The sequence below is a fragment of the Mus musculus genome, chromosome 3, assembly GCF_000001635.26.
Source record: "Mus musculus strain C57BL/6J chromosome 3, GRCm38.p6 C57BL/6J".
NCBI lineage: Eukaryota > Metazoa > Chordata > Mammalia > Rodentia > Muridae > Mus > Mus musculus.
The window spans coordinates 108,492,341-108,519,610 of NC_000069.6; the positions used below are offsets into that span (position 1 = coordinate 108,492,341).

The window sequence follows — 27,270 nt, forward strand, 5'->3', positions numbered from 1 at the left end:
GTGAGTGAGTATGTGTGTGTGTGTGTGTGTGTGTGTATGATTCTCTTTGCTGTTGTGTTTACATAATGTCCCAATGGACGGTAGGAATGGGGGTGATTAAACAACAAACTAAGGCTGGCCATGTAATTCACAGCTCAAAGTCACCCTTGGCTGTATATTGAGTTCAGGGAGAAACCTGGCTATATAAGACTGTCAAAAACAAACAAACAAAAGCAAACAAACAAAAAACTCAAAAAACTCAAAAAACAAAAACCAGCTAGAAATAGGAGTTCGTCTAGTCCAAATAGAATTTACAAACAAGGACATCCCCCTGGGATGAGATAGGGGTTGGGAAGTGGGGAGGTGGGAAAGAGTAGATCTTGGGAAGATGGGGAGGGACTAGAAGGAATGGAGGGAGGGGAAGCTGTAGTCAGGATATATTGTATGAGAGAAGAATTCAAAACAAAAGAGAACAAGGACATTCTAAACGGAGAGGTTGCCTCCCCCCCCCAAAAAAAAACAATTACAATTGTTACACAAGCTTTATTTCTAGCGCTCTCTGCTCAGACAGACTCCGAAGCCCCCATTGCATCACACAAATGTCATTTTTAGCCCAGCAGGTGAGGCGCTGCCATCACATGCACCTGTCCACGCGGAACTCCGGGGGGTGGGGTGGGGGGGGACGGGGCGGGGGGAGGGGGCCTCGCCTTCCAGCTGCTTTACCTGAACTAGAACACCAGGGAAACAGAAGTGCAGCCGCCAAATCAAGATGAAGTAAATCAAGCAAAAGCAAAAACAAAAGCAAAAGCACACTTACACACCGAAACACAGCGAATATGGCGGCGCCCTCAGCAGAGGCAGGATCCCTCAGCAGAGGCGAGCGCCCTCCGCACCTTAGAGTCGCCTGATAAACCTCAGAACCGATCGCTTTTGCTCTTCAAGTATTTCATGGTTCAAGTTTTGAGTCCACACCTATATTTTGTGTTACTGTATTTATAAGCGAAGCAAAATGTCCCCCTTCCAACAACACAAAAGAAGGATGCTGCAACATGCATAATTACAAGGAGCCTGCTAATCTGTCCTGTCAGGAGGAGGACAAAGCTTGACTTTTTTTTTTTTTTTTTTTTTTTTTTTTTAAGCACAGTCTTATCTATCCTGGGATATGTAACTTATTCACTTAACATCTACAAAATCAAAGTGTAAGGTGGTTTTTAAAGAAAAGCATTGTGCCATATTTTAACTGATTAGAACTTTTTCTTATGTGCCAAGTTTAAAACAATGGCCTGTCTCAGAAGCAGGGGGATCCCAGATTTGCTGAAATATGGATTTGAGCATAGTGTTTCCAATTCTGGGATTCCAGAAACTTAGTACAAGGAAAGAGTAACTGTAGTTTACATCTTTCTTCCGCCCCCCCCCCCCCCGTAAATATTTGCTGAATACATATTGTTAACCCAGCATGTACAAGTTCTAGATGGACCAGTAAGTTTGGCTTGGACAGTGACTTGAACTTGACAGGTCACCTTCAGGCAAACAATGAACAGAAAAAGTTGAGAGAATCGAGGCCTTTAAGTTTGTTTGTGACAGCGTCTCACACAGCCTGGGTTGAGTTTTGGCCTGTATACTTATTTTTTATTTTATTTTTGTGTATATGAGAGTTCTGCTTGTATGTTTCTCTGTGCACCATGTGTATTCTCATACCCCCCCAGAGTCCAGGAGAGGACGTTAGGTCCTCTGGAACTGGAGTTACAGAGAGATGAGTGTGAGCCTGGGAATTGAACTGGGTTCTCTAGAAGAGCAGCGGGTGATCTTAACGGCTGAACCGTTCTCCAGCCCCGGTCTGTCTTTAAGAACTCCATTGATTTGTCCTGTGTGTTTATGTGTGGGTGCATGTACTGTGCTGCATATGCGCAGGTTAGGAGACTTGCAAAACCTTTCAATGTGTGAGTTAGTTAGGGATTCTATTGCATGATAAAACACCATGACTGAAGCACCTTGGGGAGGGCTTATTTGGCTTCTGTAGCACTGTTCATTATTGAACGAAGTTAGGACGGGAACTCAAAACAGGGCAGGAGCCTGGAGGCAGGAGCTCATGCAGAGACCATGGAGGGTGCTGCTTACGGGCTTGTTCAACACTTTTTATAGAACCCAGGATGGTCCTACCCACCATGGGCAGGGCCCTCCCACATCAATCACTAATTATGAAAATACCCTACAGGTTTGCTGTGGCCTGATCTTTTTAGAGGCATTTTCTCAACTGAGAGCTCCTTCCTTTCTGATGACTCTACCCTGTGTCAAGTTGACATAAAACCATCCAGCACAAGGTCCCAGGGATTTGAACTCGGGTTGTCAGGCTCGGCAGCAGCTGCTTTCACGGAATGAGCCACCACTGGGTCTGGCCTTGGATTCTCTGTGTAGCAAAGGATAGCCTTAAATTCCTTGACCTTCCGTCAAATGCTGGGATCTACAGATGCAAATCTGTACCACACCTGTCGTCTGAAGCTTAACTTTTTACCAGAATCTGTAGCTTTGGATTTAAATGCCGGTTTCACTAGGGAAAGAAAGACCATCAGGATGAGAGTTCATTGTGGCCTGAGCTACCACCTTTCTAGGCCTCCTTTTCTTCATGATTTCTATCGTTTCCTTGTCTCAGAGATAACTAGCCTGTCGCTGGGAGGTAAGTTGGCTGACTAAGCATGTCTTGTTTTCAGTTCTAAAAATGACACTTTCAAAGGGGTCATGTTGCCAGAATGAGGGTTAAGTAAAATCCACAGTATGCATATTCAACAGAGATTTGATGCAGAAAGGATTTTATCTGTGAACCCAATCGCCCTGGCAGTTCACGTGGCGCTTTTACAGCTCCCAAACCACGGCTCGTCTGAGCTTCAGGGCTTCCTAGGAGGCCAACAGGGCAGAGGTTGTTTTCTTCATTGTGGAGTTGGCTGTCCATGGGGTGAAATGGCCTGCTTGTCTTGTCCAAGGTCACACAACCTGTAAGTCACTGAGCCCAAACTCAGACTGGCCAGCAGGAATCCTCTCCCACTTTTGAAAGTCTGACAAAACACAAACTCACATTGAGCCAAGTTTCACAGCCAAGTCTAAAAATTAAATATGACGGTATCAGTGGCCCGTCAGCAGCCAAGCTAGGTTCAATTCTGAGGCCTGAGAATTGGTGTGAAAATAGCTAATCTACTCAAGCAGATCATTTTAATTCACTCTAATTGCGTTTGGCCTTTTGAAGGCCCAGGGGACAAATCTCTCCTTTTTCATTGGCTTTTACTTGGTGTCTCCAGGTGCTATGAGGCTAAGAGATTTTCTGGGAGAATGGTTGCTCTGAGCCTTAGAAAGTTTCCCTCCTAATGAGTGTTAATTTTCTCCATGCCACTTGGGGGAGGGTCACAGCATCTGTGATGGCTAGCTCTGTTGCAGCTGCTGAAAACTGAGCTGTGCTTTAAGATCACATCGTGAAAGACAAGCGTAGGCAGAGTTAGGGCAGAGAAGACCTGGCAGGCTCTCCCAGTTCTGCTCACTCTCCTATGAGCATATCAATTCCCCGAGGATATAAGTGGCTTTTCTCGTCGCTCTGCCCAAATAGCTGACGGAAGGCAACTTAGGGGACGAAGAGTAGATTTTTGGTTTGTGCTCTGGGAAGACGTGGCAGCAGGAACGTGAGCCTGCGTGCTCCCGTTTCAATGGACCAGAAAGCACAGAAAAGGGAATGTCATCCCGTGTCTGGCTTTCTCCTTCCCCTTCTTATTCAGTCAGGGACCCCAGTCCATGTACTGATGCCAGTGTGGACATCCCCCTTAGTTAATTATTCTCTCTAGAAACATCTTCACAGATGTACCACTCAAAGGTGTGCCTCACCAATGTCCTGGGCATTTCTTTTCATTTTAGTTTTTTAAAAAAATGTTATGTATATGAAACTGCAGTCCATGTGGGTCCTGGGGATCAAACCCTGAGGATCAACAAGTGCTCTTAACCACTGAACCATCCCTCCAGCCCCATGTCCTAGGCTTTTCTTAATTCCATCAGTGTGACGCAATTCATCATCAAACAAACAATATTTCAATTACCCAATCAGCTACTTTTGAAAGTGTACAACCAGCATATGCCACAGATTAACATAGACACACACACACATCTATTCAGCACATAATCGCTTCCTCCCTCCATGCAGATGTGTGACACACATCTAAACTCCAGTGTTGGACACAAGGGGATTGATTATTCCCTGTTCCTAGGAAATCAGTGGGAGGGTTTAGAAATGATTTCTAAACCTTTAATTAATCCATGCTCCAGCTATCCCACACCACACAGCCAAGTAGCACTCCTGGGGACTCAAGAAAGGAGAGAGGAAAGCCTTTAGGTTGGAGCTCTGTCTGCTTGATACTGAACTACCTGTTGGCAGCAGTGATCTTCCAGGGTTAGAATTCACTCACACAATGTTTTTAGTCTTTGTTGTTTGGGTATAGCACAAATGGAAAATAAATATCAGCCGGTCGGGATGGTATTGGAATGGCAGTCTGCCCGTCCTGGGACAGAGATGCCTCTCAGTTGGTAAGGGTTCCTGCTCTAGGATTCTGGGTTTGACTCTCAGCACTCACGTGGTAGCTTACACAATGTGTTAACTTCAGTTCCAGACTTCTTTTGGCCTCCATTGGCATCACACACATGTGGTGTTTATTCATACATGCAGGCAAAATACTCATACACATAAAATAATTTTTAAAATGTTAAATAGTTTCTGACAAGGTTTTTAATTTATTATTTTAATAATAATCAATTATTTTAATCAATTAATCAATCAGTCGGTGTGGTGCTAGGGAATGAGCCCAGGAGCTGGAGCATGCTAGGCAAGTGTCCTACCCTAAGCAATGTTCCCAACCCCTGAACAGTTTTACAGAAGAAAGAATTGGGGTTCAGAAAGGTAGAAGTCACTTGCTCCTCATACCACATCGCCAGGAGATGACCAAGCTAGGATTGGACCCAGCCATTGGAATTGGAGTCTATGTGTAAGGCTGCCAGTGTTTGTACCCTTGCACCAATCACACTCACGGGTGTGTCCGGACCCCTACACTGCCTCTCAGGATGCTGGGGACTTGATAAGGAAAGTGTTTCACAGATCTCTCAAACAAGGGCCATAGCAATGTGGAGTGGGAGGGATGGTCACATTCTGTCCCTTTATAGGGAATCACCTCAGCAGTGAACATATGCTGGTGCAGCCTGCCGTGTCCACTACAGCCCTCTGCTCTGGAAACGGTGGCCCTTTTAGGAAGACTTGGCATTAGGTGGACAGCTTGATGGGACTGTCGAGTGAGGTGGGTGGCTTGCCTGCCATGGGACTGCACGTCAGACACTCTCCTAGGATAAGTGAGAGATGAGATGAAGGTCAAGAGTGAGGACATCTGGTCAGTGAGTAGGAGCCTGAAGTGGGTTGTTACTGAGTCAGGGGCGGGACAGAGAGGTGGAGCCGCTGTCCAGAAGCCCTCCTTACTTCTCAGGTCTGCCTGGCCATAGCCCCGCCCACCTGAGCCCACAGAGGTAAAACAATTATACTAAGGGAAAGAGCCGGGTCAGAGAGGGAAGAATGCTGGATGCTTTCACCTCTACGCTGTACCCTAAGTAGTTGGGATCAGAGAGACAGCAGAACTGCATCCGTGGAGGAACGAGATAGAGAAGGAGACAAGGGCTGTGTCATGGAGACAGTTTCACAGACAGGTCTGTGGCGTGCTGATGACAGTGCAGCAGGATGCATGTCTGAAAGCTAGTGAGCGGATCACTTGGAAACGGCTAATTTGGCGTTGTATGAGCGGAGGGTTAGCGCTCCTCTAGACAAGGACAGAAGAGGCCCTTGGGCCTAACAACACGCATACAGTTAGGGTACTGCCACCATAGTTTGTGGCGTCTAACCACTGTTTCTGTGTAGCTTGGTCTTTATATGGGCTCCCCAATAACTGGAGCAGGGGCTGTCCCCAAAGCTGTTGCCTGTCTATGGATCCCATTCCCCTAACTGGGCTGCCTTGTCTGGCCTCAGAGGGAGAATGTGCACCTAGCCCTGCAGAGACTTGATGTGCCAGGGTGCAGGGATACCCAAGGAGGGGGGGGGGCTTCGCCTTCTCGGGGGAGAAGGGGGGATGAGTGGAGGGGCTGTGTGTGTGTGGGGGGGGACAGCCATGGCAATATAAAGTGAATGAATAAACAAATTAATGGGAAAATGGCTAATTTGGGGACTGAAGAAATGAGTTGACAGTTAAGAGCACTGGCTGCTCTTCCACAGGATCTGGGTTTGATCCCCAGCATCCACAGGCAGCTTCCAGCCATCTGTAACTCCAGCTCTAGAGAATCAGACACTGTTCTGTTTCTCTAGGGACTGGGCGTAAAAGTGGTGCATAGACACACATGCTCATAAAACACACACAAATAAAAACGGCTAAGATGGTAACTTTTGCTGTGTGTAAAACTAAAAAAAAATAACCCTACATTTTAGAATAAATTACATTAAGCAACATTTATGTGACACCATGTGTATGCGCATAGAGGTCAGAGGACAATCTTCGGGAGTCAGTTCTCGCCTACCACCCTGTGGGTCCCAGGGATTGAACTCGGGTCCTCAGGTTTGGTTGAAGGCACCTGCACCTACTGAACCATCTCATCAACCCTGTACTGTAAATAAAGGGGTGGGCAGAGATCATGACTTGGTGTGGCAGCACAAACCTGTAATCCCAATACTCCGGAAGTAGAGGGAAAAGATGGCAAATGCAAGACTCGTCTGAGATGAATTTTAAAATCTTTACATTTTAAAAGGATCCTGCCATGAGACATGGAGAATATCCCAGCCTCAGAGTCAGTCTATTAAATGTGCCTTCCAATGGAAATCTGATTACCTGGCAGTCTAGAAGCAAGAGACAGCTCCAATTATTTTAGGAAAAAAATGTATTTTCAACTATCATTCAATCTACTAACTGAACTCAAAAAGACACCAAGCAGGAGCAGTGGTGACTCCCCGAGGTTCATCAGATTGTTATTAAGGCATTTTTAAAGCAGTTTTGTTGCAACTGTGAAAAAGAAGAGAAAGAGGAAAAGAGAAGGAGGAGGAACAAGAGGAGGAAGAGGAGGAGGGGGAGGAGGAGGAAAATTAACTGCTAAAAAATGTTTTGTTTTCAAGCATTCCATTCTTTTACAATTAATTCATTTAAACTCTGGCAATTTTGGTGCCATGGGCCTTGTCAGGTCTTCCACATTCTAGGGAGACACTCTCAGCAGTCAGTATGAGTCTGAAGCCCGTGATCTGAAAGAGTCCCAGTTTTCACAGAGATGATAGCTGAACTGTACGGGGTGCTGATGAGAATAAAGTAGAGAGGAGACAGGTCATAAAATACAAAGAAATGTAACTGCCACCCCACTCCCCTACCTTTTACCACACTCCCTCACTCCATCCACCATTTCCTCAGCAGAGGCCTTGATGCCTTGGACTCTGCCAAAGACAGGAACACCTCCCTAAGGCCACGGTGTCACTAACCAGTGAACAACCCTGCTTCTTTTCTGACTGAGAGAGGTTTGAAAGGTGTGGCAAGCAGGCCTCCAAAGATACTTAGCTTTGCTGCTAGAAATAGAGAGGACAGATGGCTGGCAGAAATGCCTAAGGGACAAGACTAGACGGCCTGGTGGCCGTGGGGCATCCTATGCTCTCCTCCTTCCTGCCAGGGCAATCCTCTGGCGGGACCGCCAAGAGTGCTGTCTACAGATGGCCTGGGCTGGCAGCAGAGTCCAAAGGCAGGCAGGGGGCCTGGTGTGATGACTTAATCAGTAAAGTATTCGCAGGGCAAGAATGAGGACCTGCGGCCAATGTGAGACCAGGAACCCGAGTAAAACCCAGGCACATGTATGAAATTCTCAATGAATCAATAAAAATATTATATAACATTTTTAAAAGCCAGACATCTAATCACAGAACGGGGGAGATGGAAGTCAAGGATCCCTGGGCTTGCCAGGTGCCTCGTCAGCTGGGTCAGGAAGCTCCGGGTTCAGTGAAAGACCTGACTGAGATGGAGATAAGTCAAGGAGATGCCAGTGTCAGTCTTTGGCCACGCCCAGGCATAGACATGTGCATATGCACCTGTACAGACATGTTGTACAGGTGGGTAGATACATACATACACACACATACATACACAGCCAGATACATAAATAGATACATAGATAATAGATAGGATGTAATAAAAAAATTTAAAAGAAAAAGTATATTTGCTATAAGAAAGAAATAATTCATTCCACTCCCAGTTTTACTTCTCTCCTGTAGTTATAAACCTATAATCCAAAGCTGACTTTCAGTTCGTCACAGCAAGGACCCTGTCTGAGACCCAGAAGCAGGTCATCTATCAATGTGTCAAGTTCCCTACAAATGTGCATTGCATGCTGGGTGAAAAGTGGCCTGGGAGAGTTGGTTTTGATATTTTGTTGTCTGTCTGTCTTTCCAGATTATTTTTCTGTGTGTGCATATGCTGAAGTGGTGATGGGGATTGAACTCTGGGGTCTTGCCACGTGCTCCAATCAGTGAGCAACATTTCCAGTTTCCTGTGTAGGTTTTTTTTTAAAACAAACTGAAGGTCTGGGATGAGGCTCAGCTGAGCAGATGCTTGGCAATGCTCAGAGCCTTTGGGTTGTCCCTAGAACCACAAACAAGTACAAAGTAAAGGTCCTGTCCCACACCACCTCCAGTAGGATCTGTGTGACAAGTTCCACAGACTGAGGCGATTGACCTCAAAAGGGGGAGGCCTCCTGGAACCGGTTGTGGAACTCTTCGCCGGAGAAAAATTATTGAGCCGTAGTCCTTATGGCAATCTATCTGTTTTGTTTTCTCTTATTCCTTTCCTTATTTACATGTTCCTGGGAGCCTAGGCCAAGATCTTAAGCGAGAATAATGGGAATAGGGATGGTTAAGAAACCATCCCTAGAGATGGGGCCACTAACATGACCTCATCCCCAGGGAAACTAATGCTTTACTTTCTAAATCATTTACAAAACTATTATGATAAAAACTTTCCCAACAATAAAATTCCATATGGCTACATGTGTGTCATCGGAGGTGGATTTTGGTAAATGGTAAAGAAAGCCTTAATTAGAAAGAATTAAAATAGTTTAAGTTTATGCATTGAAGATTTATTAAAAAAAATCAGGCATTAGATGTTGAATAATAATTGACCATATGGGGCTGGAAAGTTAGCTCAGCGGTTAAGAGCACTGACCATAAAGATTTATTAACCTGCTCCTGGAAATATGCCACTAGCTTTGGACGATTGCCTCACTGAATACATCCTTTTAGAATTGTTATATTTGGATGCTTTATATTAATAATGATGTTACCTGTTCTGTTTGTGATTCACTGAATACATAGTTTCAGAGTTGTAATGCTTGGATGGTTTTTGTGCTTTACTCTGCCAAATGATTTTTTTTTTTTTTTTTTTTTTGGTATTTGTGATTATTTCGCTGGATATAGTTACTAAGAGTTGTAATGCTTGGTCTTTTAATGTATAAAATCCCCTGGTTAAGAGCTGCAAAATACACTCAGATTCAGACTGCCTCTGTGTCTCTTTCTGTTTGTCACTATCAAAATCCTTACCCACCTAGGTTCGAGGAGCCTCATTCCAGGGACCCCCACACCTGACTGGGGTGGTCCGTGGCAGTCCTGCACTATGCAAATGAGGCCTTTTTTTTTTTTTTTTGGTTTGCTTTCAGGTGGTTGAGGGTGTTTTCCCATCATGTCTTTACCAATTTCTCTGCACAGTCCTTACCCATTTCTGTCACTGGACAGCGAGTTTCACCCAGAGTTTCCCTGTTTTAGGCTACACTCCAGGGACGGTACCTGAGTCTCTCTTGCTGTTTGCTTTTGGATAAGAGTCCCAGGATGGGATGGTCAGGTTTAAGACGATGAGTTCCTTTAAAACTCCTGTTCAAGAAGAGAAACTTACGGGAGGGAACAGATATCCCTTTAAAACGTTTTTGTTTTGTTTGTTTGTTCGCGGGAGTGTCTTAAGTAGCTCAGGCTGGCCTTAGACTTGTGATGTAGCTAAAGATGTGAAGACTTCCTTATGGTAAGATCTAAATTTATGATTTTGTAGGTTTGTTGTTGTTGTTGTTTTGAGACAAGGTCTTGCTATGTAACCTAGGTTGGCATCAACCTACCTCCTGATTCTTAGAGGTGGAAGTATGAATGTATGCCACCATGTCAAGCTTTTCAATATATATTTCCAGATATCAAAATAGTACAGTGGGCCCTTGGGCTCATCACTGTTTTAATACTTTCTAGTATCTGGTGTTCTCACTTCAACTACTTCCTACTAACTTCTACTCACTCCCCTGGAGAGCATTTTATATACATCCTATTATTCCTTTGCAGTGAAAATGTATATACTTACATTTGTGGTGCCTAGGTCCCAACCATGTCATTTTAGTGAATGAATATTATTGAATAAAACATTAACAGCGACTGAGAAGTGGTTGGTGAAAGAGTCTCCCCTATCCTCAGGAAGAACCTAGATCCAGGCCGGTGTCTCCCCTTCAGAGTCTTTGAATCCCAAAGCTAAGGTTGTGTGGTCCCAGTCACACTGGGAAGCAGACCAGCAGCGCCAGGGTTTGTCTTGGCGGCCTCGGGTTCTTGAGAACAAGTTCTTAAGCAAACCTGAGTTATTGCTGGAGCCAATTGTGGCTACATCCTTGTTCTGAGGAAGGATACTTCCCGTTCCTCCAACACCCAGGTCATTTCTCCCTCCTCTCAGAGTTCCTGAAAAGAAGCTCCTTAGGACACAAGAGTAAGATGGTTCAGGTATCAAGTGCCACTGAGCTGGGGACTCAGGTCCGTGGGTAGTAGTTGCTTCTTGGATCCCACGGATTACTGGCAGGTACTGGCAGCCTTCTGTTCCCTCTCCGTCCTTCCACTCTTTGTCAGGAGACTTGCTGTTTACCAAGAAGTAGGAATAAAGCCCACTCTACTCAGAAAGTTGGAAAAAAATCAGAGAAATGTCACAGTTTGAAACTTCAGTCCTCTCCAAGAGTCTTCTGGGCACAGTGCTGGCTGGAGTGACCTTTCTTGAGTGACCTTCTTTATGCTTTTCGCACTGGGATTGACCCAGCTTGAGTTGTGGTGTGTGCATGGGTTGAAGCTCTGGAGCGAGGCAACCTGAATTCTCTTATCCATTATGAAGGTGGTGGTGGGAGGGTCTTTCCATTATTCTCTAGCTTGCCAGACAGGAAGGAGGGGAGGGATGGCAGCCACCTGCCTCCCCATCCTCGCCCTTTTAGGACCACCTATACATCAGTAGTATATATGTCTGCTCATTGAAACTTCCTGGACAGTGTGTTTGGGTCTCCGTTACCTTCCCTCTTTCAGGGCTTAGTGTTCTAAATATTAACTTAAGTACTGGTGCTGGGCAGGAGGCTCAGAGTTAAGAGCACTGGTTAGAGAGGTCCTGAGTTGGATTCCAAGAACCCACATGATGGCTCACAACTATCTATAACTCCACTTCCAGGGGATCTGATGCCCTTTTCTGTCCATAGAGGGTAACAGTCATAAGCATAGTACATAGAAATACATGCATGCAAAATATTCATATGCACAAATAAATAAATGAATGTTAAAAAATAAATTATTTGTCCCATTTGTTAGATGATAAACAAATTTCCTACAGGATATGGTTCTTAGCCTGTGCTTTATAGATCACCTCTGTGCATGACAGGACACAGAAGTCAGCCATGTGTGTTTTCCTGGCCAGCAGACTCATACTTTCCATTAACTTTATTGCCACTTCCTCTCTACACAGAAAAACATGTAAACGTGTAATGACGGATTTGAAGTGTGAGGTTATTTAATATTTTACTAAACCAAGGCTATAATACTTTAACCACGAGCCCAAGGATTTAAAAGGATAGCCCCGACAAAAGGAAGTAGAAAGCTGTCTTTTTAGTGGGATTACATGTTTCTACCTTTCCTTAAGTGAAATTTGTTTACATTGAAAGTTTTACATATCAGAACAGGTAGGATAACAGAGTCTTTCTGAGACAAAGCTCACATGTAACCCAGGCTGACTATGGACTCAGTTCTGACCTTCCTGTCCTAACAGTGGTAGGATTACAGGCATGTAACGTCATGCCCATTTTAAAGTTAGATTGTATACCTCTGTTTGTGCATATGTGTGTATGTATATGTGGGGAGGGGGTGGGAGTGTATCCCTGCTATGTGGAGATCAGAGGGCCACTTGAAGAAGCCAGTTCTCTCTTCCACCCTGTAGTTTGCAGGAATTAAATCCAGTTTGTCAGACTTGGCAGCAAATGCTGAGCCCCATGCTTGGTGTTATGTGGGACTGGAGAGCATTCTACTGCCAACTGAACAACCTCATCCCAGAGTACCAGAGCCTTTACATGAAGGTTGGGCACTAAAGGAGACTCATAGGGTTAAGGCAGCCTTAGGGCTTTCCTGAATGCCCCAAGTGCAGTCTGCTGACATATAAGACCTCTTGCCCTCACAGACAGCACCAGACCCAGGAACTACCAAGCAACAGGCCTCAAGTGAGCTGGTCCCAGCCAGCTGTCCCTTACCATGTGAGGTTGCCTAGCAACATGGTACCAGGATGACTGGGCATCCCAGGTTAAGGAGTCTGGGAGAGAATCCTGGCCTTAGATTACTGATTCTTAGCATTGTTCTTTTGCTGCTCTGGGTTCCAGCTTCTCCTTTGACCCAGACCCAAAAGACATCACTCACAGGCACCCCAGAGACACGCTACGCAAAGTGTGGCTACACAAAGTGTGGCCATAGCGGCTGGCCACAAGGATTTGTTGAATGACTGAATAACAGAGCATCTCTGCAGCTGTGCAAGGTGCTGGGATTCGAGTCTAGAGGTCTGGACCCTGCTCTTGTCCTAGCACGCTACCCTGCAGGGTTGTGGGTCCATCAGATCTCCCGAGTCTATAAATTGGATATGTCACACACTCAGCTAAGAGGACGAAACAGTCCACTTCACACCTGAAAATCTGGACGGCAACAACCATCTCCTGAGGATGATTCTAAGAGTCTGTTCAGGAAAGTTTTTGGAAGCTAAAATTTTAAAGGTAGATAAAAGATGGATGAAACTCACCAGTGGTAGAACCCTTGCCCACACAGTGTGTGTGTGTGGCTTACATTCAACCTTCTAGTACAGCAAAAAGGAAAGATCAGAAAGAAATAAAGAAAGGAAGGAAGGAAGGAAGGAAGGAAGAAAGAAAGGAAGAAAGAAAGAAAAGGAAGAGAGAAAAAAGCTGCCTCTTACTAGAACATACCTGAGGGGGACCCTATCGGGCACTCAGACTTCTGGTGACCTTGTCAGGGAGCAAGAGCAAAAGAAGGAGCCCTTGACATTGCTGCCTATCGTGACGACCTGCAGTGGCAGCCTCCTCTCCCTCACTGGATCGTCCTGCCTGACTCACCCTCTTGCTAATCCAAGTCTTCTCATATGGAATGACATCTGTCCTCTCCCTCAGTTTCTCACCCCAGCAACCCCCAGAGCTAATCTCCCACAGACAAAGGCTGGTTGCTGACACTTGGTAACCATGGCCAGGTGGCCAGGTGCAAAGGGCTTTTCAGTGTCAGCCATAAAATGTCCCTGGGATTGAAAGGGCTTTGTCACCAAGAGACAAAAATGCCACTTTAGGAAACCTCATCATTTTCTGACAGGTGAGAGGAGGGCACACATCTGTCCAGGGGGTGGGGCTCTCGGACACTGTACTTCAAAGATGGGTTTCTCTTGTTTTTTAATGAGGGCAACATGTTCCATTAGATTGTTTTTGCCTGAGCTTGTAACTGGACTCGAGAACACCGGGTCAACGAAGGCCTGGCCCAAGCAAACCTGTCTGAGGACATGGTCTGTCTGGATGTCACCTGTCTGAGACTGGGAACTTCAGCATGGAGGACATGTGTCTACAGATACAAGTCAACGGGGCTTTAATTCCACTACAGTTATATCAAACAATTCCCAGCTGGTACAACCCCACAATAGAAGAGTATTTCTCATACTGGGGTTCCTACATCCCCAAGAACACCCATATATGCTTTCAAGTTTCCTCAAAACCTTTAAAAAAAAACTATTTTTAAAATCAATCATAGGTTCTCTGGGCAACAGACTCTAAACAAGGACTCTAGGCAAACAGAGTTCAGCCACCAGGGGTCATGGCAGGTACCTATAATCCTAGCAGTGGAGAGATGAAGACAGAAATATTACAAGTTCAAAGTTATCCTGTATTACACAGTCTGAGTTTGAGGCTACACTGGGCTACATAAGATCCTGTCTGGGTGTGCTAGTGCACACCTTTAATCCCTAGCACTAAGGAGGCAGAGGCAGCAGGATCTCTGTGAGTTCTAGACCAGCCAGGACTACGTGGTGAGACCCTGTCTCATAAACAAACAGCAAAGCCACAAATAAAACAATAACGAAAACAATCACAGACAAGCAAACAACAATTAGAAGTTCTCAAGCCTGAAAGGGAAATAGACATTCTGGGTGTTCCCTAGAACACCATCGACCTCCTCCACCAAAGTGGATGCAGCAATGGATGTAGCGCTACCACTCAGATCCACTGCCCGACCTCAGGGTCAAGTGGCATTGTATGTTCTGTAGCTTTGAATGTGTAGTGCTGTGTCCATTACATAGTGTCATATACACGATGCGACATCATTCAGAGTGTCCCTGTCTTGATCCTCCCACCCCTTCCTCCCAACTACCAGGTCTTCTCTATCTTCGTAGCTTCTGGGTGGACTTAAACCACAAGCTTTTGCTGTCTCACAGTTTGGGAGCCCTTGAAATGAAGGACTCGGCAGGAGAGATGCCTGAAGCTGACAGGGAGAATATGTTCTGCACTCCTGTCCTAGCTTGTGGTGGCCTTCTGCAATCTGGGGCGTTCCTGCGTTTGTTACAGCATAACACTGCGTTTTGGGTATTTTTTTAGTCAGTGTCCACTTGTAAAACCAGGCTGACCTAGAACTGATAATCCCTCTGACTCAGACAGGTGGTACCATACCTTGCAAAACTCCTATCCTCACATGGCACTTTCACCGTGTGTGTGTACCCCTAAACTCCCCAACCCTCCTTAAGAGCATCAGTCAGATTAGGTCCTGCCCTAAGGATGTCATTTGGACTTCATCTGCAAAGACCCCATTTCTAGATCAGGTCACACTGGGGTACACTCTAGATACACTACCATTTACAGAAGTATCTGGAGGACATAAGTGGCCTCAATACAATGTCCGCAAATCAAGTTCTCTATCTAGACAGAGAGAAGCAAGGTTCTTGGTCCTGTGCTGTGAGATGTAGCAATGGCTTCTTAGATAGAAAAAAAATTAAAAACGAAAAGATCAAAGCAGGGCCAAGCGTACGGCTGTAGTCCCAGCATTTAGACCCAAAGGCAAGAGGACATGCAAATTTGCTAGCCTGGAGTTGACAGTGGGCGTGGAGTTAAACTGACACAGTCCTGTTTTTTCTTTTGCATGTCCTATGCAATTACAGGATTTCCAAAAACATCCATTCTTTCTCTAACTATTGTGTGTATTTTTTAAGAATTACACACACACACACACACACACACACACACACACACACAGGATTCAGGTACTCTAAGATGACGACACACTCATCACATAGCTAGAGTTGACCTTGACCTTCTAATCTTCCTGCCTCCATCTCCCAAGTGCTGTGATCACAGGCCTGAACCAAGACACACAGCTTTATACAAAGCTGGGACTAAACCCAGGGCTCTGTGGCAAGTGCTTTACCAATTACATCACACCTCTGACTCCCATGGTTGTCTTCTTTTTTATGCTGGAAATACACTACTCCTTTATGTTCATTTGTTTGGAAACAAGATCTCACAAACCCCAGCTGGCCTCAGACTGGATATGTAGCCTGGGTTTTACCCTCCACTGTCTGTTTCTTTGTTTCCAGAGCTGGGGATAAACCCTCCACCTTGTAAACTCAGCGATTCTGCCTCTGAGATGCACCTTCAGCCACACCACAGCACTATTTTTGAAACAGAAGGGAGGGAGACAAGAGAGCTTAGAGACAGCTCCGGTCTTAATCAGAGTTTCTATTCCAGCACAAAACATCATGACCAAGAAGCAAGTTGGGGAGGAAAGGGTTTATTCAGCTTACACTTCCATAGTGCTGTTCATCACCAAAGGAAGTCAGGTCTGGAACTCAAGCAGGTCAGGAAGCAGGAGCCTATATGGAGGCCATGGAGGGATGTGTTTTACTGGCTTGCTTCCCCTGGCTTGCTCAGCATGCTTACTTATAGTTTTGGTTGTGAGCCTAGCCTTTAATGGCTGAGCCATCTCTCCAGCCCCTCAGCTTGCTTTCTTATAGAACCCAAGACTACCAGCCCAGAGATGGTCCCACCCACAAGGGGCCCTCCCCGCTTGATCACTAATTGAGAAAATGCCTTACAGCTGGATCTCATGGAGGCATTTCCTCAACTGAAGCTCCTTTCTCTGTGATAACTCCAGCTGTGTCAAGTTTGGCACAAAACCAGACAGAACAGCTCCTTAAATCAGAGCTTCCTCCAGGTTTCCTCCATAAATGTTGAGACCTCCTGGGAGGCAGTCATGAGGAGAAGCCCCATTCAGCCACAGCTTTTGCTTAGGATAAGACAGCCAGGATATGGGGCTGGAGAGATGGGAGGATCCAGTTCGAGGGGATCTGAATCTCTCTTCTGGCAGGGGCATATGTGATATACAGACATACAAGCATACAATAATACAGTCATACACATAAAATAAAACCTTAAAAAAAAAAGGCAGCGATGGTGCTTTTAAAGCTGGCATAGGCCTCAGGCTGTGGCGGTGGAGGAAGGACTGACTGGGCTCTACACAGATCAGCTATGAAGAGAGCAGCAGATGCCTGGCAGGATGTCTTATCAGTAAGCCAACAGAATGGGGCATACATGCCAGCTGTTCACTGGGCAGATGTTTGCTATGTGTTATACAGAGGGCTGGGCTCTGGGAGCCTTGACAAGAGATTTTTTTTTTTTTTTTTTTTTTTTTTTTTTTTGCTTCTTTTAGGAACCAGGAGAATATCATTTCATCATTTGCCAGGAAAGGCCTCTGTTACTGAGCTATATCCCTAACCCAGGAGCAATACAGTTTCATTTTATGGTTGCTCTTTTCCCCGTTTGTTCTTGTTTGTTCTTTTCTTTTCTTTTCTTTTCTTTTCTTTTCTTTTCTTTTCTTTTCTTTCTTTTCTTTTCTTTTCTTTTCTTTTCTTTTCTTTCTTTTCTTTCTTTCCTTCCTTCCTTCCTTTCTCTCTCTCTCTTTCTCTCTCTCTCTTTCTCTCTCTCTTTCTTTCTCTCTTTTCTTTCTTTCTTTCTTTCTTTCTTTCTTTCTTTCTTTCTTTCTTTCTTTCTTATAGACAGACTCTCATGTAGCCCAGGATGGCCTTATACTAGTAAAGCAGCCAAGGGTAGCCTTGAACTCCTAACCTTCCCCAGCCTCATGAGAGCTGAGCTTACAGGCATACACCACCAGGCACGGCCTACAACCTGAATTTTGGAAGATGCGACTTTTCTTCTTGGGAGTTTTGGGAGTGGAGGGCAGTAGCATCCAGACTGCAGGCAATGGAGAGCAGCTAGAGTCCTTAAAAGACTGGTTCAAGACCTGCTCACTGACCTCTTATGGAGAAGGGTAGGAAGTTTGCGGGGCAAATCCCTGAAAGCATCAGAGGCTAAAGCAACAGGAGGGAGCCCTGCCCCCTGCCTCACTCCACCCTCCTCCTGTTTTCCTCAGCAAACTGTAGTATTATCCACCATGCAAAGAAGAGGGACCTCGTGTGTGTGTGTGTACATGGATGCCATAGATGAATGTTGGGTGCCTTCAATAACTATCTGTTAGCTTGGAGACAACTCCACTAGGCTCCTCCCAGTGACCTAGCAAGGCTTACATCCTCATCTGCTGCAGATGCAGGTAGCATAGAAAGGACTGAGCACTACCCCAGTTCTCTTTGTTCCCATGAGTTCCCAGCCAGTTCTCCCCCCGCCCCCCTGCTTTTCTCTGCCCTCAGGACTCTGCTCCTGCCTATCTGCCTCTACCCCTTTTCTAGGCCCTCCCCCTCCCCTCCCCCTCCCCCTCCCCCCTCCCCTCCCCTCCCCCTTCCCTCCCCCTCCCCCTTCCCCTTCCCTTCCTTCGCTTCCCTTCCCTTCCACCAAACAAACCTCTTTTATACCAGTTGTGTTTGCTTGGCATAATTACTCAGGGGATATCTTGGCATGGGCCTGCCAGGTACCTCCTCACCATATTATATTTTATAACATCGTCCACTTGATTTTTTTTTTTTTTTTTTTTTTTTGGAACAGTGTTGTCAATGAACCTGGAGCCTGCTGATTTGAGTTAGACTGCCTGCTCAGTAAACCCCAGGAATTCTCTGTCTTTTCCTCTCCACCAGTTCTGGAATTAATTCATGCTCTCTGGCTTGCTGATGGAGCCATCTATCTCTCTCCAGCTCTTTTTCTCTCTCTAAGACTTTTTTTTTTTTTGAAAAGGGATAGCTCTGTGTTACCCTGGCTGGTATCCTGTAACTAACTATTTAGACCTAGCTGGTCTCAAACTTGCCTGGTCTATTCCTGCCTCTGCCTCCTGTACACTGGGATTACAAGTATGGACCACCACTCTCACTCAAACAGGAACCTGACATGAGATCCTCAACTCACCCCCTCCTCCAAAGTCATGTTCTTTGTGACTTCTACTAGCGGGTGTAATGTCCCTTTATCCTGTACTGAAGCTGGTGAGAGCAGAGAGCACACCCCTGCTGCTTCCGTGACCCATGTCCCCCTCCCACCATCTGCCAGCCCACCCATCCTCACCCCAGCCCCTTCAGGGCAGCGCATCACCCAGGACTGAGTGCACACAAGCACCTCGTACGCTGTGGGAGCACAAGTGGCTTAGGTCCAAGAGTGAAATCTGGTAGAAGGAACTAGGGCAGGACGCCAAACACCCCTCACTTTCAGGACGGTTTAGAGGGCTGCTTAGCAGTCACTGGAGAGAACAAAACAGTCAGGGCACTCCTTTATTTTATGGCCACCCATAAACAAGCCGCCTAGGTTTCCCTGCTGCTCTCATCAGTGCCAGCTTTTAGAACGGTTAATAGATGGTAATTAAGTACCATAGTCCCTTCTATTTAAATTTGAGACAAAAGAAATTACGGTGGTTTAAACGAAATGCTCCATTTCTACAGAGAATTGCACTTTTGGATTCTGATGGGAACAAAGAAGTTTCTGCCTCAGTAACAGCTGGTTTTATGAAATTAGTAATTCCATTGTTGAAACACTGATACGCTCGGCTCTCTCTGCACCTGAGATGCTCTGCTACAGCTTCAGAACTTATCAAAATTTTACCGTGTGTGTGTGTGTGTGTATGTATGTGTATGTGTGTATGTATGTGTATGTTTGTATGTGTATGTGTGTATGTATGTGTATGTATGTGTGTGTGTGTATGTATGTGTGTGTGTCTGTGCATGCATGCATGTGTATACGCATGTGCACATGTGTGCATGAAGAAGAGGTTGGATCTTCTTTAAGCCTTCTCCACTTTGTGACACTGAACCTAGAGGTAGGCTGCTCATCAGCAGGCCCCAGTGATCCTCCTGTCCCTGCTCCACCGGTGCTGAGTTCACAGGTGTGCACGATCATGTCTGACTTCATTTTTAAAAAGTTTTTATTTTTATGTGTATGAGTGTTTTGCCTGGATGTATGTATGTGCACTGTGAGTGTGTCTGTTGCCTACGGAGGCCAGAAGATGATGTCCCCTGGGACTAAAGTTACAGATGGTCGTGAGCTGCCACATGGTGCTCACCCAAGCCAGGCCCTTTGCAAGTCTGTCTCTCCAAGAGTTGCCACGCCAGGCTTCCCCACTCGGTGCAAGGGATCTAATGCAGGTCCTTCCATTTGAGCAGCATGCACCATAGCCACTGAGCCATCCCTCTAACCCTGATCTTTACCAATTAAGTCCTGAATGATCTTTTTAAAATGTCTTACTTATATGAGTTTTGTCTGTGTGCATGTGCACCACATGTGTGAGTGTGACACCTATAGAGGTCAGAACAGGGCATCAAATCCCCTGCAACTCACTTTACGGATGGTTGTGAGCTCCAGGTGGGTGCTAGGAACCAAACATTAGTCTTCTCTGAAAGAGCACAAGTGCTTTTAACTGCTGAGCCCTCTCTCAGCTCCCTAATCCTTACTTCTATAACGTTCTCTTTAACACCCTAACATAGCCGGGCAGTGGTGGCACATGCCTTTAATACCAGCACTTGGGAGGCAGAGGCAGGCGGATTTCTGAGTTCGAGGCCACCCTGGTCTACAGAGTGAGTTCCAGGACAGCCCGGGCTACACAGAGAAACCTTGTCTCGAAAAAAAAATAAACAAAACAAAAACGCTCTAAAGAAATGAATTTTTTTGGTTTATTTGCATTATTTCTCTTTTTAAAATATGTAATCCCTTAAAAATAGTCTCCTCTCTCTCTCTCTCTCTCTCTCTCCTCCCTCATTTTATTTGAACCCAGTCCTTTGGAAGAGGAGCCAGTGCTCTTAGTCTCTCCAGTGTACTGCATTTGTTTTACTTACACATATTCTTTTCTTGTTCACCCTACCCTTACACTCAGGAGTTTCCACTTTTCTGTAAGAAACCAACATTGATAGAGACTAGAAAGATGGATGGACCAGCTGTTAAGAGGGCTGTCTGTTACTTCAGAGGACCCAGGTTTGGCTTCCAGCATCCACAAGGCAGCTCACAGCCTCTTGCAACTCTAGTTCTAGGAAATTAGATGCCCTCTTCTGACCTCCAAGAGCTCCTGCCCACGTGTGGTTCATGTGGTTGTGAGCTCTAGGTGGATTTAAATCCAGGTGGGGTTAAAGGCATATGCCACCACTTCCCGGCTAGGCTAGAGAGTTAAAGAGAACATTATAGAAGCAGTAAGGATTAGGGAGCTGAGAGAGGGCTCAGCAGTTAAAAGCACTTGTGCTCTTTCAGAGAGGACTAATGTTTGGCGCTTGTGCATACATACACACACACACACACACACACACACACACACACACACACACATAAAATAAAATATTTTTTTAAGGAAGAAATTCACATTGACTTTGCTTAAAGAGGTTTTCTAAGTATCTTCCTCTGGTGGGGTTTGTTTGTTTGTTTGTTTGTTTGTTTGTTAGAGAAGGTCTTATGTGTCCTGGAACTTGGAATGTGGTCTAAGATGACCTTTGAACTCCTGATACTCCTGCCTTCACCACCACACCCAAGTCACATGGTTATGGGACTGCACTCGGAAGAACAATAAGCAAGCACTCCATCAGCCAAGGTTAATCCCCAGCCCTCATCTGCATATTGCTACTGGATAGTTCCCATAGCTCCCTCCGAGGTACTGCTGTTTCCACCTAAAACGCTTGGCCACCTGGAACTTACAATGTAACTTTAATAGAAATAGTATCTTTGAAGATATAATTAATTGAGGTTATATTAAATTAGGATGGGCCCAAATCTGTGGTTGCACATGCCCTTAATCCCAACACTCGGAAGGCAGAGGCAGGTTGATCTCTGAGTTCAAGGCCACCCTGGTCTACAGAGTGAGTTCCAGGACAGCCAGGGCTACACAGAGAAACCCTGTCTTGAAAAAGAAGAAGAAGAAGAAGAAGAAGAAGAAGAAGAAGAAGAAGAAGAAGAAGAAGGAGGAAGAGGAAGAGGAAGAGGAAGAAGAGGAAGAAGAGAAAGAACTAGGATGAGCCTTAAATTCACTGCCTGGTATCATTAGCTCTTGAGAAGATAACATCACACACAAGAAGAATACCATGGCCTAATAGAGTCTGAAAACCAAGGAATACCAGGATAGCCAGCAAACACCAGAATCAATGAAGAGGCAAGAGAGAATTCTCTCTAGCACCCAAGGATGGAGAGGACCCAAGGATGGAAAGCCCCTGCTGCCCACATCAGCTTGTGACTTCTAGCTTCCCAGAACTCTGAAAGAATTCCAGTTTTTTGCTTTTTTCTTTCAGTCAGGGTCTCACTATATGGTCCTGGTTGGCCTGGAACTCTCTCCCCAACCCCTGACCCCCCACCCCCACCCTGTGCTAGAATTAAAGGCCTGTACAACCATGTCTAGAATTTCCAGTTTTGTTTTTGAGATAGGGTCTCACTAGATAGATCAGGCTTGCCTCAAACTCATGGAGCTGCCTGCCTCTTCCTCCAAAGTGCTGGGATCTAAAGCCTGCATCTTGGTTGGTTGTTTTTAGGTTTGTTTATTTATGTACATGAGTATTTTGTCTGCGTGTATATCTATCTATACACCAGAAGACAGTACCAGACAATTGTGAGCAACCACGTGGGTGCTGAGACCTTCAGAAGAGCAACAAATGCTCTAAAACACTGAGCCGTCTCTCCACCCCATATTTGGTTGTTTTAAAGCCCTCGCTGTATAGCACTTTGTCAGAGCAACCCAGTGACTACCACAGACAATCATCATGAGCGCCTTTTCCCCCTCATTTTTGCAACGACCTTTTGAAGGACACTCATCATCTTCTTGATCTTCCTGGATAAATGAACCCTTGAGATGCTGCAGCGTGCCTGAGTCTGGTCGCCTGTTGGGCTAGGATCTGACGCTGGGCCCCAAGAGGCTGCTGTGCCTGCTGCTGGTTCCCATCTGACCCCTTTCTGTCACATCCTTCATCTCTCTTTGTAACTTCCTGCAACTGCCTGTTCCTTTGACAGCCACATACTTGCAGGCATGGAGTTCCTACCATATCTTTCTGGGCTTAGTCCATCATGTTTAGTAAATAACTTAGAGACCAGTGTGATGGAGCATGACTTTAATACTAGTGCTCCAGAGGCAGAGGCAGAGGCAGGTAGATCTCTGTGGGTTCAAAAACATCCTGATCTACACAGTGAGTTCTCGGCCAGCCAGGGCTACATAATGAAAGCCTGTCTCAAACAAACAAGCAAACAAACAAATACACACACACACACACACACACACACACACACACACAAAGGAGATAACTTGGTGAATAAATTATTTTAAAACTTTGGAAATTAAAGTTATTAAATCTGAGAGGCCAGTGAGATGGTTAAGTGGGTGAAGGTGATTGCTATCAAGCCAGATAACTTGAGTTCGAGCCCCAAGACACTTATGGTGGAAGGAACAGACTCCTGAAAGTTGTCTTCAGACCTCCACACCCATATTGTGCATAACCGCACCACCCACACACATACACAAAATATGTAATTTTTCAAAAGTTTTTAAACATCAGAGAAAGGGTAAATATCTTACAAAATAAAAAATAGTAACCCCCCACCCACAATTTCAAGAGAGAACTTGTTACTGATATTTTCAAAGGAGAAGTGCTCTGTTCTCTGGAGCCAGGTACCAATACGGACAATATTTCTTTTCTTTTTTCAAAAGATTTTATTTATTTATTTATTTATTTATTTAGCAAGTACACTGTAGCTGTCTTCAGACACACACCAGAAGAGGGCATTGGATCCTATTACAGATGGTTGTGAGCCACCATGTGGTTGCTGGGATTTGAACTCAGGACCTCTGGAAGAGCAGTCAGTGCTCTTAACCGCTGAGCCATCTCTCTCCAGCCCCACAATATTTCTTGATAGTCCAAAGAAGCCCAATAAATAAATAAACAAACAAACACAACCCAGAGCCTGTGTACTGTGGAGGAAATTAGAGCCCCAAGCAAAGGGAGCGGCGTTGAGAGAGCGGCTCTGCTGCGGGGCTGCTGGGTGAAGCCTCTCGGAAGAAAAGACCTCTCCTCCCCTGCACCAGACGTGTGGATCCCAAAGGCTCCCCCGAGTCCATGTAGCCACCTCTCCTTAATCAGGAGCAACAGGCATTAGTAGGGTATTTTAAAGGGACTCCAGCTGAAGAATGTCCACTCTGTTGTTTATTTAAGACAAGGTCCCTTTAGGTAGCCCCTGTTTGGCCTGGAACTTCCTGTGCAGACCAAGCTGAAGATGCTTCCTAAGTGTCTGACAACCTTCTCCGTGTGCTAACAACTCACAGTCACGTACTAGGGGAAATCTGCACTTTCTGATAGTGCAGTGACTAAGGAGGTTAACCACATACGCATAGGCACATATATGTGCATATTATATACATACACTTAGCACTCTGATTTCTTTTCCCAGGGTAAAAGAACCCCACCCCAAAATGTTCAGAGTTCAGGTTCTCAGTCCAGCCAAGACTTTAAGAACCTGACAGCCTATTGTTGTGGCTCATACCTATTAACACTAGCACATGGGAGGCAGAGACAGGAAGGCCGTGCCAGTATAAGGCTGTCCTCATCTATAGAGCATGCTCTAAAACAGCAAGAATTACAAAGTGAGACCCCTGTCTCAAGAGATCCAAAGGGGAAATGGGGGAGAAGGGGGAGGTGTCTGCCTATTGGACCTGAGACCCTAAATCAGATTTCTTATAATTCCACTTGGGAAGTGGAAGCAGAAGAATTATAAATGTAATGTCCACCATTGCATACACTAGCAAGATTTTATCGAAAGGACCCAGATGTAGCTGTCTCTTGTGAGACTATGCTGGGGCCTAGCAAACACAGAAGTGGATGCTCACAGTCAGCTATTGGATGGATCACAGGGCCCCCAATGGAGGAGCTAGAGAAAGTACCCAAGGAGCTAAAGGAATCTGCAACCCTATAGGTAGAACAACATTATGAACTAACCAGTACCCCGGAGCTCTTGACTCTAGCTGCATATGTATCAAAAGATGGCCTAGTCGGCCATCACTGGAAAGAGAGGCCCATTGGACACGCAAACTGTATATGCCCCATTACAGGGGAACGCCAGGGCCAAAAAAAATGGGAATGAGTGGGTAGGGAAGTGTGGGGGAGGGTATGGGGGACTTTTGGGATAGCATTGGAAATGTAATTGAGGAAAATATGTAATAAAAAAATTACGGTGTTCAAACTGCACAGAAACATATAGATGTATGAGACTATATCCTTAACTCTGACCCTGCACAAACTCAACTGTAAATAAAATGAGAACTGCAACTTAAAAAAAAATGTAATGTCATCTGAAGCTACAAAAGTTAGTTTGAGACACTGGCTCAAAAACAAAACAAAACAAAAGCCTGACCAGTTCTCTTATGATATAAGTTGGAAAATAGAGTTTTGGGAAAGTGCCTTTGATCGAGAACAAAGGAAGAGACTTTGTGGAGTGGGGTATGATCCCTTCTTGGATCTATTTGGGCTCCTCGTCTCCAATTAGAAAATTCTGCGTTCTAAATGTGAAATGTAGAAAGGAGGGGGCTTAATACATTTTGGTTCATGTACTGGCTGGTTTTGTGTGTCAACTTGACACAGCTGGAGTTATCACAGAGAAAGGAGCTTCAGTTGAGGAAATGCCCCCACAAGATTCAACTGTAAGGCATTTTCTCAATTAGTGATCAAGGGGGAAAGACCCTTTGTGGGTGTGACCATCTCTGGGCTGGTAGTCTTGGGTTCTATAAGAGAGCAGGCTGAGCAAGCCAGAGGAAGCAAGCCAGTAAAGAACATCCCTCCATGGCCTCTGCATCAGCTCCTGCTTTCTGACCTGCTTGAGTTCCAGTCCTGACTTCCTTGGTGATGAACAGCAGTATGGAAGTGTAAGCCAAATAAACCCTTTCCTCCCCAACTTGCTTCTTGGTCATGATGTTTGTGCAGGAATAGAAACTCTGACTAAGACAGTTCAAAATATTTTTAAATGTATGGGGCTGGAAAGATGGCTCAGTGGCTCAGAACACTCACTGTGCACACATGAAGACCTGAATTTGAATCTCCAGAACCCACACAGCAAGCAGGTGTAGCTGTGCATGGCTGTAATCCAGCAGTTAGGGCTCAGAGACAGGCAGATCCTGGAAGCTTTTTCACCAACCCCTCATCCTAACTGAAACAACGAGCTTCAAGGCAATCAGGCAGAGAAGGATTTGGAGGAAGATTCCAGATGTCGTCCTCTGACCTTCTCATAGACAAGCACTGATACACTCATAAACACACACACACACACACACACACACACACACACACACACACATGCATCAAGCACTTCATTGCTCAAGACCAGAGGTTAAACACTCCTAGGAACTGCACATGCCTTGTGACTGAATCTCCCCTAAGAGCTACCCAAATTCCAGACTTGTAATGTCACAATGAAAACGAGTGTGTGAGTTGAAATGAGTGTTAAGGTTAAAGGGACATGATCAGGACAATAGAAAAGCGAAGCAAAAGAGCTTGCAGCTGAGTCTAAGCCATGTGAGTTGATGGGTTAGAGGAAGGACAGGGCTCACGGGTAAACAACAAAGCAGTCCTCGGAAGGCTGCAGCTGGCTCTTGCAAAGCCGTTCCTAGGGAACACACACAGTTACATGGTCCTTTTATATATCCTTACGTCGAATCGCAACGGACTAAATTTGTTTTGTTGCTGGTTGTTGGCCATCTGGCTGGCTAGTTGGTTGGTTGGAGACAGGGTTTCACTGTACAGCCTTGGCTGGCCTGGGACTCACTAGGTAAACCAAGTTGGCCTCAAACTTATAGAGATCCACCTGCCTCTGCCTCCTGAGTACTGGGATTAAAGCATGCAGTCTGCCTGGCTCAGACTGAATTGTAAGGATGATTTCTAAGAAGCTCCTACTTATTCCAGAAACAGGAATCCACCCTAGAGCATGCCGTAGGCTGGGATTTAGATATGAGGTTGGCAAAGAAAACTGCAGCCATGTCTGGTGGCTGCTGATGATCAGAAAGCCAGTAAGTGATTAAAATCCTTGAAATTGCAGTTGGGTTGTTCCCACTGTATCACTAATTAACACACCAGGGCATCACTCACACATGCACATTAATGAAAAGTTGGACTCCTTAAAGGACCTCACTCGTTATACCAGCTCTTGCATTGTGGCTTTGATAACCCCTCCTTTTTGTGGCCAGTATGAGAGGAAAGACTTAGAAGAAAGATCTAGCTCACCCTGATTTGGGACAGAAAAAGGCTCATCCTACCTCAGGAATGTGCTACCTGTCTTATCCACAACACAGAACCAACCAAGCTGCTCCCCATCTTGGGCTCCCACTACGATCACTTTAGGGTGCCTGCTTTGCATTGTGTTGCTTCTGTTGTTTTTGTTTTGCTAAATAAACTTAAACTTTCTCTATATCTCGGCTGAACGTACTTTTTAAGAAGGTGAGAACAGAAAGGTCCCCCGCATCCATGCCCCCTCAACATCAACCTTCTAAAGGCACCGTGT

General features: G+C 45.4%; 1 protein-coding gene and 1 non-coding gene across 9 annotated transcripts in view; one reads left to right on the plus strand and one right to left on the minus strand.

Moving 5' to 3' along the window:
- Positions 1–27,270, minus strand: part of Elapor1 (endosome-lysosome associated apoptosis and autophagy regulator 1) — an 81,067-nt gene that overhangs the window by 36,662 nt on the left and 17,135 nt on the right. The window contains exon 1 of one of the 8 annotated variants that reach the window (XM_006501415.4): positions 797–1,023. The exons of 6 other annotated variants lie outside the window; for them this stretch is intronic. The gene's annotated coding sequence lies outside the window, so the exon portion shown is untranslated. Of the gene's footprint in view, positions 1–796; positions 1,024–27,270 lie in introns of those variants that run through there. One more of the 8 variants, XM_006501414.4, reaches the window with a different exon arrangement.
- On the plus strand, positions 5,778–5,900 carry Gm23336. The gene has a single exon (XR_003954828.1). It is a non-coding gene; the product is annotated as a U6atac minor spliceosomal RNA (small nuclear RNA).